Here is a 15,029-nt window from a genome sequence, read left to right on the forward strand (position 1 = left end):
AACCGCGCTCAAACGTGATTAAGTTTTTGCGAGCGATTAATAGCAGAGGCTTTACCAATCGACCAACTTTGCTGGCTGATGACTGCTAATGAAGTGGTTATTACTTCAGTTAAGTTGTGTTAAGTTCGTTGTAACCATATCTGCATAAGTTTTATTTCGTTGCAGATATGGTACGGTAGTTTAATTGAATGGGTCGATGTTGAGTGAATTAGCTTATTTACCAAAAGTGGGAGGCTGGGAGGGAGTCTGTGTATTTCTCCCAGTAGTTTGGTTATTTGGATTAAAACTGCATCTTCTATAATTGGCTGTATGACAGCCAATTATAAAAGGGCCCACCCAATTTGTGCATTTGGCAGGTATAGTTTTGGGCTTTACACCGGTGTTAATTGGATGTTTTTCACCACATTTCACACATTCGCAGTCATTCCTACACAACTTCTGGGCATGACCAGATCTCTAACATCTGTTGCATTGTTCAGTTTTTTCATCTGATCGATGCATCCAACTAACTTTTATAGGATTTAGTCCATAGTTAATAAGATCTTCGGTTACTTATTCAGTGATAATACCCTCTATGACACCTCTGAGCACAGAAGTGTGATATTGCAAATTCAAATCGGCAAAGGTTGGTCGATTGGTAGAGCCTCTGCTACTAATGGCACAGTTAAGTAAGTTTGAGCGTGGTTAGCAGGTGGAAGGGGACCAATCGTTCAGTGCTGTTGGCACAATCTCCCTCGATGAGTCTTTGGTTCCCTGGAGGTGTCAAATAATAATAATAATATATAATAAGCAGTGGCGGCTCGTGGCTTGAAATTTTGGGGGAGGGGAGGGGGTGCTGCAACTTTCGAAATATACATACACATTTTTTAGAAGCAATAGGAGCTTTGCTAGAAAAACTCATAATGAAATTTGTGCATTTATTTTTGTGGTTTACTTTTCCTAACCTGCAAGAGATCTCTTTTCTGTATTACTGTGATATACATAACACATTTTGAAAAATGTAAGTAACATTTCAGATCATTTCTTTTTTTTTTTTCTTCTTTTACCTGATTTTAAGCTTCATTCCTTTCCTCCTTTCTTCATTAAAATTTAAATCAACAACTTCCTAGAAAAGTTAGGGCTAAACGGCCTCACTTACTCATTATACGGGAATAAAAAGGCGTTAGCTGATTTTTTTGATTTTGAGAACTTCCTAGAAATAAACACACATCTTCGCTATACTAAACAATAAATAAATGGCCTGTGGTGTGTTGTTATTATTATTATTATTATTATTATTATTAAACAAGACCTCATGGAGTCAAAGACTCATCTAGGAGGTCCTTTTATCTCACACACATCTCATCATACCGGGTCTTAAACACATTCAAACTCCTTGCAGACACCACACTCTCAGGCAAGGCATTCCAATCATTCACAACTCTGCACGAAAAAAACCTGCCTCTCACTCCCCTACTCACACCCTCTTTATACAGTTTCCAGGGATGACCTCTGGTTCTCCCCTGATCTCCCACTATTCGCTGTAGAACTTCTCCACCATTGATCCTATAGCAACCCCTTACCAACTTGTAGGTCTCTATCATATCTCCCCTCTTCCTTCTCTCCACTAGTCTCTGCAAATTACATCTTTTCAATCTTTCCTCATACTCGACATTCCAGAGGTCAGAAACTACCTTAGTCAGTCGCCTTTGGACCCTTTCCAACATCTCCTCATCCTTCTGAAAACCAGGTGACCAAATCTGGGCACAATAGTCCATGTGTGGCCTAATCAAAGCCTTATACAATGGAACAAGAATCTCCCTACTTCTACACGTCAGTGTCCTCCTCATCATTCCCAGAAGTCTTTGTGTTGTCTTCACAATTTTGGCGATGTGACCCCTAAATTTTAGATCTTTATCCACTATCACTCCCAGATCTCTTATTTCCTCTACTTCCAACAATATATTCTTACCAAGCATAAATTCTGCATCCCATCTTTGTTTTCCAAATTTTAAAACCTTACATTTTGCAACATTGAACTCACACCCCCATTTGCTTGCCCAATCACTCAATTTATTCAAGTCTTCTTGCAAGGCCACAACATCTTCACTACTCTTTATGGTTCTTCCCAACTTTGCATAAAAAGTATAAAAAGTATAAAAAATGTTTAGTATAAAAAGGCGTTAGCTGATTTTTTTGATTTTGAGAACTTCCTAGAAATAAACACACATCTTCGCTATACTAAACAATAAATAAATGGCCTGTGGTGTGTTGTTATTGTTTAGTATAGCGAAGATGTGTGTTTATTTCTAGGAAGTTCTCAAAATCAAAAAAATCAGCTAACGCCTTTTTATTCCCGTATAATGAGTAAGTGAGGCCGTTTAGCCCTAACTTTTCTAGGAAGTTGTTGATTTAAATTTTAATGAAGAAAGGAGGAAAGGAATGAAGCTTAAAATCAGGCAGAAGAAAAAAAAAGAAATGATCTGAAATGTTACTTACATTTTTCAAAATGTGTTATGCATATCACTTGCAGTTTAGGAAAAGTAAACCACAAAAATAAATGCACAAATTGCATTATGAGTTTTTCTAGCAAAGCTCATATTGCTTCTAAAATATGGTGTGAAATTTCTATAAAATCAAAACTTAATACATACACATTGTAAGTACTTTGGATAAAATTTCAAAATTATGATAAAAATTTAAAAAAAATTAAACATGAAACAATATTGTTTATTATCGATAACATTATACAGTTTAGTATAATTCAAAATTACCTAAAAATTCTGAGGTCATAATTGTCAATAACCCCAATAATGTTCTAAAATAAAAACTATAACAAATATTATGTCTTTAATTGTAATGTCCAAGAAGTCTGTGTAGCTCAGTCAAACAAAATAGTGGCAAATGGGTTTCATCTCAGAATTCGAAGAACAACTGCAGATCATAGAAATAAAAGACCCACAATAAATACAAAACTTCTTGTAGAACGCGAAGAAATAAAATAAATATGCATAAGCAAAAGAAACCCATAAAATATACTTTCTCATTAAGCTATATAATCACCTGTATATTAATCGCTTTATACTATAATTGGTTGTAGCCTTGTGTATAATAATGATCAATTATGGAGATTGTAGTTTAGTTTTATGTTTCAAAAATGTCAATGACAATATATATAATGGAAGAGCTTGACCACATTTTAATGATGTATGATATGTAAAGTAATTATATGTATTTGTTTAAATATGATATATGTAAATAGCACTTAAAGTTCTATGATAAGTTCATAGTGTATGAACCAAACCTTTATATTTTAAAAACAAACATTACATATGTTTATTAGAGAATTATTTAAGAAGTGTTTCCTAACACAACAAAAAAAAAAAATATAGCACAAACCCAAGAAGGAAGATGTAATATAGTACCAGCAAACAGTTAAATGTAACCTACATATAGAAACAAATAGGATTTATGAAATAGTAATCAAAATGTTAATATGAGTGCTTAAGATAAAATGACAACAATAATTCAGATAGAATATATGACACACTAAATTAAAAAAAAAATCAAAAGTTCAGATGAAGCATAAGGACTATAGGAAACAGAAAGCACTAAGCATATTATCATGCAAAAAAAAAAAAAAAGACTGTATAAACACAGATAATATACACAATGTGAAACCATAAAGAAATGTCAAAGAAAAATGCCAATAGAATGAGAATACTATTGTACAGCATGTATATAATTATAAATAGATGTAAAATAGGATGTATGAAATAGTAATTTAAATGTTAATATAAGTGCTTAAGATAGAATGATATCAATGTATGACACATTGAAAAAAAAATGCTCAGATGAAGTATGAGGACTTTAGGAAACACTAAGCACTGAGCAGATTATCATGTTAAAAAGGATTATATGAACACAGATAATATACACAATGTGAAACCATAAAGAAATGCCAAAGAAATATGCCAATTAGAATGAGCATACTATGTACAGCACGTATATAATTGGAAATAGATGAAAAATAGGATGTATGAAATAGTAATTTAAATGTTACTATAAGTCATTCTATCTTAATCACTTATTAATCACACAATGCATGACACATTGAAGAAAAAAACTGCTCAGATGAAGTATAAGGACTTTAGGAAATGCAAGGCACTGAGCAGATTATCATGTAAAAAAAGATTTCTATGAACACATATAATAGACACAAGGTGAAAAAGAAACTATAAAGAAATGTCAAAGAAAAAATGCCAATTAAAATGAGCATATTATGTACAAAATGCATATAATTGTAAATAGATGTATATATAATTATTCCTATTCAGATTGTACATAGATGCTTTGCTGTTAATAAAATATATGTAGCTCAGTAGAAGTGGCGTTTGCACCCTACAGTGCTTGACTGCACAAAGAAAGGATTTGGTGGTGGTTCAAATCTAGTCGCTGACTAGAGGAAATTTTTCTAAGCCTTTTTTCAGCCGGTTCCCGAGTTAGTCGATTTCTGGCATGGGCTAGCGGGGTTTTCTCATGGAAACTTGGGTTTTTTGTCCCGTAAACTCAAGAAAATTGACCGTCGAACCCACACTATTTTCAGACATTAAAAATATTGTGTTAGGGTTAGAGACCACGAGATGGTGGCACTAGCTTGCCGCCTTCTTCACTGCATACCGATGAATCAGGATAGCCCTGGGCCAGCTATCTCTCTGATTGGCTACCAGTGGGGACTGAACTGCCCACACAGTCTCCAAAAGTTAGATAGAGTAAATGGCCCCGCCTACTCCCTATACGGGAACAACATAGGCGTTAGCTGATTTTTATATGTAATGTCCAAATATTTAAAGAGATGGAGTAAACACGATAAACACTACGATCTACTACTGGCGCAAACTGCATATAAACAACAGTGGAACTGTGCAACGGACAGTGCCGCATTACTAATAGCTCGCATCTCGCTATGATGTGCATATGCTTGCACGCATAGCAGTATGACACTGTGGTAAACACAGTGCTGCTAGCATCCTTTCCTCCTCCTAAGTGCTACAAGATGGATTTTTATTATTTTTTATACAAATCAAGAGAATTGTATGGGATTGTTGATGATAAAATTACATATTACGAGCAAATATAAAATATAAATAAATTAATAAATATATTTATATCGAGGAAAATGGGGGTGCTGCAGTTCCGCAGTGTCTATGCACCAGCCGCCCCGCCCATATTCATAAGTTTGGTCATATTACGGTAGTCTTTGACTGCAGTGAGCTGAATTCTTATGCCCTCGTCTATTATTGTTTGCCCAGGAGTAAGTGATTTTTTGCTCCTTAATAATGGGGTGATTGAAGTCGATCTGGTCTTGTCTTACAGAATGACTGTAAGAATTCTCTCATTAGTAGTGTCAGCAATATCTTTTTAACTCTTCCTTCCTCTCTCTCTCTTTCTCTCTCTCTCTCTCCACCAAAGGAATTCCAACTGTTGGAATTCCTTTATTGGAAAGATTCCCAAGTTAATGTTTTCACTATCTGTATGGGTTTCTTTGTCTTCGGTATCAGATGTCAAGGAATACAGGTTCAGGTATCCCGGCCATTCATCCTCAAGCTGCTTCAGCAGTTTCTTAAAAAGAGCAAATGTCTGTGTGCAATCTAGTGTTTGGACTAAGTCGTTCGTCTCTTCGTTTTCCAAAATTGTCCAAATTAAATTCTTACCTGTTTTTACTCTGCTAGTAATAGTTCACTAAAATAAAATAAAGATTAAATATGACAGAATGTCTGGAAAGTTTCGAACAGGTAAACTATAACATTCATTTAATTAGCATTATATCAGATCATAAAAGCTAACCACTTGGCCAGCCTGGCTGGCTAAGTGGTTAATATATCCACTCTCCAGCCAAAAGGCTGTGGGTTTGAATCCCGCTATGGGCATAGATGTCTGTGATTGTCTTCGGAAATACTAGTAGTGGTGGTGGTGGTGGTCGGCGGTGGATGGTGTTGGTGTAGTTGCAGTCAGTTAGTGGATTGATTGGCAGAGATAGTTGTAGAGCAGGTGCCCTCAGAGTCTTTGGACTCCCTGGAGGTGTCTATTAATAATAATAATAATAATAATACAAGAATACTGCCATTTTCCACATTCTTTCGTCCGTTTTCATCCCAAAATCATGGTATACAGAGAGCAGTCGGCTTTTCATATTTGTAGGCATGAATACAACTGTACTCAAAAGCTTTTGTTTGCCTGTGCTGATATAAAATATGAATAAAAACAAGAATATATTTCTTTTCACTGATAGCATGCTTTTCGACTCAGTGAAAATACTTTTTTATTGTATATGTAAAGGAGAAAAAGGCAGAGTGAATCTTTGGCGCACCCACAAAAAAAGGAAAAAAACACTAGAACATTTTTTTCCAAAAATCTTTTCCTAATTAAAATTCATTTTTTTATTTATGTTATGTCGTGTCTTCTATTTCTATACTACTTATGAATTAGTGATCATGCAGATGCTCAGTCATAGGTCGTGTGATGCATAGTGTGCATTCTCAAAATCGTGTATTCAACTTGCCCCCCCCCCCCTCCAAGGTTAAATCCTGAGTGTGCTACCGGAGTGAATAACATAAGGGCCACAAAACTGTGGTTCTGTTTTGCAGTCAGAACACACACACACACACATACATAAACAAAATCTATTTAAACTATTAGAAACAATATATTGAAAAAATCGTGCTTCCTCTTAACTTAACTATAAAGCAGAAAGTAGCATTGATTCATGGAAGTGAGAATACAGTATTACAGCGTATTCTTGCTTATGGATTTAAGTGTAGTAAGACACAAATTCAAGCCATCCTCACAAGCAGACACTGTTATTTGGCGGAATGGGAGACAAAGGACAATAAAACCATCAAGCGTGGCCATGATAAAGATGCGAGAGGATCAAGAGGATACTGTTGGGATGGTTTAATAAAATTCGCATAAAATATCATCCTGCTAGGGGGGGAAATTTTACAAGAACAAGCTTTACAGATTGCATTCGAACTTAAAATTGATGGTTTTCGTGAGAGCAATGGTTGACACAACATTGTTTTCTGTTATTCCAATGATGATGATGATGTTAATAATAATAATAGTGTAAAAAAGATGTTACCGACTGGAATGTCCGTGTTATTTTAACTGTGCATGGTTAATGAATCCTGCGACATTTATAACCTGTGAAACAGGCTTGCTTTTCAACTCCCTTCCAGAATAAAACACTATCACCAAAAGTGAAATGTGCAAAGGAGAAGAATTAGAGAAAGAAAGAATTACAATAGCACTGTGAGTTAATGTATCTGGTGAGAAAGATAATCTGTTATGGATTCACAAATCATTTTATCCTAGGTGCTTTAACAATACAGTACTGATTTTTCACCGACAGATGCTGTATGTTATTCTAATAGTAAAGCATGAATGACCTCTGAAATATTCAGTCATGGGGTAGATGGTGATGCAGTGGAATGAAAAGAGGAGGAGACCAGATAGGAAAATTTTACTCTTCCTTAATAGGGCATCATTGTCTTGGTTGGCACTAATGATCTGAGAGGTGAAAAATAGTCTATGTGGGAGCATGTAAAGGAGTTGTTAGACAAAGCAAAAATGAAAAGCAAGAAGGTGAAGATTGTACAGTGCTGCACCCAGAAGGGGGGGGGGCAAAGTGCTCCCCCCAAAAGGGGAAAAAACACTAGAAAATTTTCCAAAAATCTTTTCCTAATTAAAATTATTTTTTTGTGTATCTTCTATTTCTATACTACTTATGAATTAGCGATCATTGCAGATGCTCAGTCATAGGTCATATGCGATGCGTGGTGTGTATTCTTCTCAAATCATCTACTCAACCCCCCCCCAAGATTAAATCCTGAGTGCACTACTGAGATTGTAAGTCTCCTGCCATGCTATGATAGAGGCAAACTGAGGAAGAAGACATTGATCGCAAATGAATTAATAAGTAGGTTGTAGGATTTATGGATCTGTGGTCTGTGCTTGATGGAAAGAGAGATTTGAATAATGCTGATGGACTGCATCTAAATGGTGTTGGTGTTATGTGTCTAGATAGTGCTTTGTTCACTGAGCACGCTGAAGTGCAAATTCAGAAAAACTTAAGCAATCAGGGTGGAAATCAGTTGAGTGTGTATGAAGGTACACATGAGGTGAGTGAATGTGAGAATGGCCAAATGAGGAATCTGGTCTCTCAAGCAAAAATATTGAATAGCAGATTCAATTCAGGAAGTCAGGATAATTGGAATTCTAAAAGGATGCTGCAGTTTATATATACTAATGCCAGAGTCAGGAACAAGAGGAAGTTTTTGGTATTGGTTAGTACAACCTCGTCAAATTTATAGGCATATTCAGAAAAGATAGATGGGTGGAGGGAGGGTACTGTTGATGACAGTGGATGAATTGCAGTCAAAACTAATAGGAGATTAGCAGGAGGATGGCTGTTCATTTGAAGTAGTTTGGTGTGAGATCAAAGCCAGTTAAACAAAATATACAGTTGGTTGTTGCTATAGGCCTGGGGTTCCAAGAATGATGTGGAACACACATGCATTGGCAAATTAGTATAATGAGGGGGCATGTTGAGTGATTATTATGAGAAACTTCACTATGGAGATGTAGACTAGAAGGAAGAAAGATCACACAGCAGGAAGGAAATTTTTTTTTTATTGTGAGTCACAAGCCCCCTTTAGTTAATTTAATTATTGTTTATTTTGTTTTATTTATTTATTTAGTTTTGAACCAGCTGTTAATAAGAAGAGAAATTATTTCCTCATCTTAACATGACTGACAGTTAACAACTAATGCTATTACAAACAAAACTATCGTAAAAATCATAATTAAAATGTTGAATTGGATAAGTATATGGTTTCAGGAGGAAGCTGGATTCAGACCAAATAGGGTTTGTGAAGAGTTTTTTCACCTAGTTACAAAGTAAATTATACTTGCCAAGAAGTCATATTTTTGTTTAATCCTTAACCCAAATGCAAGCAAACAAAGTTTTTGCATGAAATATCTATACAACTAGTCTACTACTGGTCTGAGTAGTAGCCTAGTAGTAGTCCTTTCCATAATGTATAGCAATATACATCCAAAAAGGAAGTGTGCTTTACATTATGGGATACCAAAGCAATTAATGTAAAGTTAACAACCTATGTACACAAGTAGCGTAGTCTTGAAGATATTTCACATGCAAACTTTGCTTTCTTATACTTAGTAAAAAAATTAAACAAGAATATAATTTCTTGGCAACTATACTTGTAATTTACAAATAGGAGGTTAGGATCAGATTTTCACATATAGGAAGAAGTACAGGAAGTTGGTTTAATGCAAAGTCATGTGTAAGACAATGATGCATACTGTTGCATGTTATTAATCATCTATAAAGTCAGAAACTCATTGTTTCACACATAAAGCTCATATTTATGCCTTAAATCCATTCAGTGCGTGTCTGCATTCAACATACTCAGGCAATGTGTTCCACTCGCCAACTGCTCTCCATGCAAAGAACCTCCTCCTCATTCCTTTGCTCACACCTTCCTTATAGTTTCCAGTCATGGTATCTTGGTCTACACCTGGTGTACCTTCCTCTCCCATTCTATGAAAAATTTCTTCATGTTAACATGGTAAAAATCTCTGACCAACTTGGACCCTTTCTAAAATGTCTTCATCACCATGAAAACCAGGTGACCAGATCTGTCCACAATAATCCATAAGAGGCCTGATCAAGGCATTATATAATGAAACCATAACCTCTTTATTTCTGCATGTCAAAGTCCTCTCCATCATTGACAATCCATTATGATAACTTTGCAACTTGTGAAGTGTGACACCTGAACTTCAGATCCTTGTCCACCACCACCACCTCCACTCCAAAATCTCTCATCTCCTCTAACTCCTTCCTCACCAAGTGTATACTCTGCATCATTGCTTACCAAATTTCATAACTTTTACATAATTAAACTGATAGTTCCACTTACCTGCCCACTCATATATATTCAAGTCTGCCTGTAAGGCTACATCTGCTTGACTTCTAATTGTTCAACCCAATTTTGCATAATCTACAAACAGTTGCATCTCTCCAGTAAACCTGTCCCAATATCTTGAAAGTTTATTTTTCACTTGGTTAGACTATAATAAATTTAGTTTAATTCTTTATCTGAATGTGAGAAAACAAAGTTTGCACCTGAAAATATCTTCAGGACTGAATATGGTGTTATTATTATTATTATTATTACCCCAAGACCTCATGGAGTCACAGACTCATCTCGGAGGTCCTTTTATCACACATACATCTCATCATACTGTGTCTTAAACATACTCAACCTCCTTGCAGACACCACACTCTCAGGCAAGGCATTCCAATCATTCACAACTCTGCACGAAACTGATTTCCCCCTGATCTCCCACTATTCTCTGTAGAACTTCTCCACCATTGATCTTATAACAACACCTTACCAACTTGTAGGTCTCTATCATATCTCCCCTCTTCCTCCTCTCCACCAGACTCTGCAAATTACATCTTCTCAATCTTTCCTCATACTCAACATTCCAGAGGTCAGAAACTACCTTAGTCAGTTGCCTTTGGACCCTTTCCAACATCTCTTCATCCTTCTGAAAACCTGGTGACCAAATCTGGGCACAGTGGTCCATGTGTGACCTAATCAAAGCCTTATACAGTGGAACAAGAATCTCCCTACTTCTACAAGTCAGTGTCCTCCACATCATTCCCAGAAGCCTTTGTGTTGTCTTCACAATTTTGGCAATGTGTCCCCTGAATTTTAGATCCTTATCCACTGTCACCCCCAGATCTCTTATTTCCTCAACCTCCAACAATATATTCTCACCAAGTATAAATTCTGCATCCCATCTTTGTTTTCCAAATTTTAAAACCTTACATTTTGCAACATTGAACTCACATCCCCATTTATGTGCCCAATCACTCAATTTATTCAAGTCTTCTTGCAAGGCCACAACATCCTCACTACTCTATGGTTCATCCCAACTTTGCATCATCTGCAAACAACTGAATATCTCCATCCAAATCTTTGCCAATATCATTAATATACAAGTTAAATAGTAATGGCCCAAAAACCGACTCCTGAGGCACTCCACTAGTGACTTTCCTTTTCCTGGATATCGCTCCCCTATACACAACTTGTTGATACCTATCAGATAGCCAGTCTCCAATCCAATGCACTAATCTAATATCCAACCGCATCTGCTCTAGTTTGACTGTCAACTTATCATGAAGTACTCTATCAAAAGCTTTTGCGAAATCCAAGTATATTACTGTGTATCCTTTTTCTCTGTCCAAGAAGCAGTCACTTTATTGTAATAAGTAAGTAGATTACTAAAACATGACCTCCCTTTAGCAAATCCATGCTGTCCATCAAAGATTATACCATTGTTGTCAACCCAACTCTGGATCCTAGTTCTCACAAGCTTCTCCAACAACTTAACCACAACACCTGACACACAGATAGGCCTATAGTTTGATGCTTGAGTTCGATAAACTCCTTTATGAAGCAGCACAATCTTGCCCTCCTTCCACGCTTTATAAACTTGATCACATGCAAGACTCGTATTAAAAAAATATGTCAAGGCAGGTGTCAACTCTCTGGCACATTCCTTCAGAATACGTGGTGATATATTATCAAGTCCCACAGCCTTATTTACATCTAGTTTACTCAACTCCCCAAACACCTCTTGCTCACTTACAGTCATTCTCTCCTCCCCATCATCAACTGCTCTCAATCTCTCAATGAAGTCACCTTCACAAGATTGAAAGATCTTTATGAACTGCTCATTAAGTATCTCCACCACACATTCTGCAACAGCTGTCTTTATACCATTTTCTCCAATCAATGTCATCCTTCCACAATTATTCTTTCTTTTGCTGGCTACATATCGAAAGAACTCCCTAGGATTCTTTTTGGCTTCATTAGCTAACTGCTGTTCGTACCTCTTTTTAGCTACCTCACCAACCAAGTCAACCTCCTTGCCTGGTCTTTGTAGACCTTATGAAATTGGTTATTTCCACTTCTCTTATGCTGCCTCTACAAGGCTCTTTTTCTCCGTATCACATTCTTAATATCTTTATTCATCCATATCACACCTACCTTATTTAACATTCTCACCCTTGGAATACATTTACACATTGCATCTACTAGATAGTTTTTGAAAATTGAAAATCCCCCAAGCTACATTGATCTCTTTTCCAGCTAACTCCTCATTCCACACTACACCTGCAAGCTGTCCCCTGAGCTCTTCATAATTATCCCCTCCCCTCCCCTTGTAGTTCCACATATACCCTTTTCTCACAGGGATCCTTGCACTGCTGGCAACAACCCAGGTAATCACCTCATGGTCACTCTCACCAATTGGTACCTCATTTATAATCACATCCTCTGATGAGATGACCAAAAAGAAGACCCTTAATCCTCGTGTGCCCTCTGTTACATACTGTCTGAGGTAGTTAACCCTCCAAAACTCAAGAAACTCATTTTCTTTACTTCCAGTTGCTATCTCATCATTCTAGTCTATATTGCCATAATTAAAATTGCCCATAATGATCACCCTTTTCTTATTTGCTTGGCTAATTTGACAATACATTTCACTATCACCACCATCCACATTACCAGGTCTATAACAACATCACACCAAATATTTGATTCTATTCACCTCTATCTCACACTATACTGCCTCAAAACCATTGGCTCTATTTCCCTCTTGCATCTCTACCTTGTATGGACATAACTCTTTCTCTATCATCAATAGCACTCCCCTCCCTTACTTACCCCCTTCTATCCTCACAAAACATATCATACCCTTCCATCTCTATTCCTGTCAGGATGTCGTCTTCATCTAACCATGTCTCACTTATTCCGACAATCTTTGGGTGAACAGACATACTAGAGGAAGTAGGGGAGACAAGAGATCTGGGATTGATGAGTGATAGAAACCTGAAATTTAGGTGACATATCGCAAAGGTGGTGAAGGTAACACAGAGGGTTGTTGCAATAATGAGAAGGATGTTGACCCGCAGAGATAAAACACTTATCATTCCATTGTATAAGACCCTGATTAGACCACACTTGGACTATTGTTCTCAGATTTGGTCCCCAGAATTTGAAGGGGATTAATTAACTGTGGAAAGGGTACAAAGATGGATGACAAAGATGGTTTCAGGACTGTACAATTTTGGTTATGAGGATCGGCTGAGGGAATGTGGACTGCAAAGTTTGGTGGATAGAAGGAGAGGTGATATGATTGAGACTTTTAAACTGTTGAGAGGTGGTTACAGGGTTGACACTGGGGAGTTCTTTCGCTTGGTTGAATAGCGGGAAGGAGTGATGACAAGAGGCCATCCCTGGAAGTTATGAAAGGAAACTGTGAGCAAGAGGGTGAGGAGTGGTTTCTTTGCATGGAGGGTGGTTGAACCGTGGAATGCATTGCTAATGGAGTGGTGAGAGCAAGAACGGTCAATGAGTTTAAGGAGTGGTATGATAGACTTTGTGTTTCTTAGGGGAGGGACCTCCCCTCGATGAGGCTTGACAGACTTCATGTTCTTAGGAAGGACCTCCCACGATGAGTCTTTTGATTCCATGGAGGCCTGAATAACAATAATAATAATAATGGATCTCATAAGCATAGCCAACAGCAACAGTGAAACAATGGGTCTTGTAGCACTAGATCATGAAAAAGCTTTCAACCATATTGAACACCCATACCTATTCAACTGCTTGAAAGCCTTCGGCTTTGGCTCAGGCATCATTAAATCTATTAAGATGTTATATGCTAAAGCACACTTTTGCATGAAAATAAACAGCAGACTTACCATATCTGTACCATACAGTAAGGGTACTATCCACTTTCTGGTCCTCTTTACACAATTTCCATTGAGCTCTTTTTGTGTAGAGTAAGCATGCTGTTTAGTGCCTCCCTTCCTAAACTTTCTTACTCAGCATATGCTGATGATGTTACAGTTACAGTCTGCAAAAAAAGAGGATTTCTATAACATACAAACAGCATACCAATAATACCAAGCAGCTTCAGGAGTCAAACTAAATGTACATAAAACCACAGGACTGTGGTGTGGTGTGGTGTGGCAAATGGAAAAAGCAAACCGATTCCCCAATGTCTAGTCACTGGTCCGCAGATGGAAACAAATACCTGGGGATTTACCTAGGAAACATGCCCTCTTGCATGGATAAGAACTGGGAAACACTAATTAAATTTGAAGCAAGTACTAGGAAAGTGGGCAGCAATATGAGCCTCTGCCTCCACAAGAGGGAGAGCAATAATTGTTGACCAAATAGCCACCAGTGTCCTTTGGCATACACTAAAGATTCTCACTCCACCAGTGAAATTTATCAAACAAATACAGTCAACCATCTATAAAGTCATATGAAACAAAACTAACTGGCTTTCCTACTTCAAGCTATGTACTTCACTCAAAGAAGGAGGACAAAATTTGACCTCCATTGACCACAGGATAATGTCGTTCTGCACTCGCTTTCTCCTTAATTCCATACAACAGGAAATGGCACACAAATGCACTGAGTATATTTTCACTTTTGCCACTAGAGGCCTATCTTTCTCCACAAAGCTCTCCCTTTCACCTTAAGAATAACAACAGCACATGTGCTGATGACAACAAACTTCTGCAGAGATGCCCTTCGAAGATGGAAGAAGAAGCTAAATCTCCATCACATAGTGAAGACAGCATCCCTTCCTGAAATCCTCATCAAACCCATCTTCCACAACATGATGATAAGGAACCCCATCACTTAAAAAGAGATCTTCTTTCCTCCATGGAGCTGGCGAGGCGTGAGGGTCTTGAGTGACATTTTTTCTCCGAGCTTCACCTGGCACTTTCTAAAATTGCTCGAAATATGGGAATCAGGCTGAGCAGATACACGCTGTAAAATACACTTTTAGAAGAAATTTAATCTGGGTGTTTCAGATAACTGTCTGCTCTGCTACCAGTCGGGAACAATCTGGCATATCTAATTAGATTGCCC

At 37.2% G+C, this 15,029-nt stretch overlaps 1 protein-coding gene across 4 annotated transcripts in view; it reads left to right on the forward strand.

Annotated features, from left to right (window-relative positions):
• Positions 1-15,029, forward strand: part of LOC150108390 (uncharacterized) — a 192,679-nt gene that overhangs the window by 60,877 nt on the left and 116,773 nt on the right. The gene's annotated exons all lie outside the window — the stretch shown is intronic.

Source organism: Typopeltis vanoorti, chromosome 3 (assembly GCF_054136105.1).
Source record: "Typopeltis vanoorti isolate ZY-2024b chromosome 3, IOZ_Tvanoo_1.0, whole genome shotgun sequence".
Classification (NCBI taxonomy): Eukaryota; Metazoa; Arthropoda; class Arachnida; order Uropygi; family Thelyphonidae; genus Typopeltis; species Typopeltis vanoorti.